Genomic DNA, 2,543 nt, shown 5'->3' with positions numbered 1-2,543 from the left:
GAGACAGATGGGATCAGGGTGAGAATTGGGGGGGAGGGTGGTCAATAGTGGCAGGTTTTCATCCCCAGGAATGGTTGTGATCCACAAGGAAGGGGAACCACCAGCTTTTCTCCCAAGTTTGGTGGAATAGAAAGAGTCTGAGTTCTGACATTTACTGGGTATGTGACCTGATCTGTAAAATGGACGTGATAACGCCCATAGTACCTGCCTTCACCAGGGTTGTGAGAATCAAATGAGATAATATTGTTAAACTGCTTTGCATGGCTCAGACACTAGGTCAGCCATTGCTGTGAGTGCTAAGGACCTCAGAGGAGGACAGCAATTAGAAGCCATAGCAGGAAAGGTGGAAGTTGGACACAAGAAAGAATTCCCTGATTTCTGAAGGGATATAATGGTTGGTGGGTGACCCAAAGTGGGTTATGCCCTTGCTTTTCTATTTGGTAGGAGGCAGAGGCAAGAATGAAATGGCCCAAGCAGTTTGGGGATCCAAGTAATCACATAGGCCGGCCCATACCCCTGACCACTGGACAAAACAATTTTTTCCCCTCAGGGTGGATTTTTCCAACAAAGTTCCATGAGGAAAGAGAGAAAAGTGCTAAACAAGGAGAGAGTGACCCTGTGATTTGGGAGTGGGATGACAAACAAGCATTTATGAAGTACCCACTATTTATTTGTCAGACAGTGTGCTAAGCACTTTACAATTATTATTTTATCCTCTCAACAACCTTAAGAGGTAGGTGCTATTATATCCTTATTTTAGAGTTGAGGCAGACAGAGGGTAAGTGACTTACCCAGGGTCACACAGTTAGTAAGTGTCTGAGACTGGATATGAACTTTTTCTGTATGATCTTTATAGAATTGTTCCCTTTATCAACAATCTCAACAAAGGGAATCACCTTCCACTCTCCTTTAATTTTTTTTTTTTTTTAGTGAGGCAGTTGGGGTTAAGTGACTTGCCCAGGGTCACACAGCTAGTAAGTGTCAAGTGTCTGAGGCTGGATTTGAACTCAGGCACTCCTGAATCCAGGGCCGGTGTTCTATCCACTTTGCCACCTAGCTGCTCTTACTCTCCTTTAATCTTAGGGAAGCCTGAGACTGAGGAGGTAATGTCATCCCTGATCATTAATTATGATGATTTATTTGAATGTAATTTTCTTAATCAGCCAGTCAAGAAGCATTTCCTGTGTGCCAGGCACTGTGCTAAACTTCCCTCTAACATCTTTTTTTTTTTTTGAGGCAATTGGAGTTGAGTGACTTGCCCAGGGTCACACAGCTAGTAAGTGTCAAGTGAGGCTGGATTTGAACTCAGGTCCTCTTGACTTCAGGGCCGGTGCTCTATCCACTGCACCACCTAGCTGCCCCTTCCTTCTAGCATCTTTTTCTTTGGTAGAGGTAGAACAACAATCCAGGAGCCCTGGCCCAGAGAGGGGAGTAATCACATGGAAGATCCCAGGTTAATACTGAACAGAACCATATCCATAAATGCTAAAGAAGTAGGAAGAGGCTGAAGGCATGGGGGGAAAATGGAAGAGCTGTCAGGGAAATGACCAGGAGGAAGTGTATGGCTCAAGGTAATAGGGGGCAGCAATTAGAACCATGGGTTGTCCTTAGCAGGGATGGGGGGCAGGGAGGATGGGGGGATCTCAGGTGAAAGGAATAACCTGAGTGAAGTCTGAGGTGGGAAAGGCCAAAGTAAGGAAGTTTGAATAAGAAATAGATTTTGTTGATGATTCAGTTTGTCTTCCATTCCCATTTTAAGTGATCCTCAGTCAATGGAGCCATATCCAGTGGGAAAATGAGGGGACTAAAGTAGAAAAAGACTGTCAGGGAGAGTAGGGTAGGGGGGAAGAGGTGAACATAATATGGAGGCTGGGATCCACATTCATATCTCAGTAAAGAAGATGGCTGGAGAAGGCTAAGGAATACAGGGGTGTGCTTTAGGACACTGGTTGGGGCCAGGGGAAGGATCTGTCTTAATAACAATAGGCATTGGTCTGAATAAGTGGTTATGGGAGCAAGAGTTGTGGAGAGAAAGCAGGGTCTACTAGACTTGGTGTTAGGAAGACCCAGGACCTGGAAGATCTCTGAACCTCAGTCTCTTCATCTATAAAATGAGGATTATGATATTTCAGTAGGTTTCTTTCCCCACAGTTGTTCTGAGATTCAGATTAGGTGATGAATTTAAAGTACTTTACAAACTTTAAGGTGTTATAGAAATGTCAATTGTTATTATCTGGAGGGAGGCCCTCTGGGCCAAGAATCATCCTTGTAAAGGCCATAAAACCACTGGGCTTTGAAATCGAGGCATTTAGAGTTGGAAGGAACCTTCAAAGATTATCTAATCCAGTCCCCTCAATTTATAAACACACACACACACACACACACTCACACACACACACACCAAGGCCCATATAAGTGAAATGAGTTCCTCAGTGTTACATAGGTAGAAATTAAAAGAGCCAAACTGGGTCAAACTCAGATCCTCTAAATTCAAATTCAGTTTTCTTTCAATTATCCTTCCTCATGTTTGAGGGTCAGCTGAC

Source organism: Dromiciops gliroides, chromosome 5, assembly GCF_019393635.1.
Source record: "Dromiciops gliroides isolate mDroGli1 chromosome 5, mDroGli1.pri, whole genome shotgun sequence".
NCBI lineage: Eukaryota > Metazoa > Chordata > Mammalia > Microbiotheria > Microbiotheriidae > Dromiciops > Dromiciops gliroides.
The sequence above is the reverse complement of the archived record's forward strand: the minus strand, read 5'-3'. Positions refer to the sequence as shown.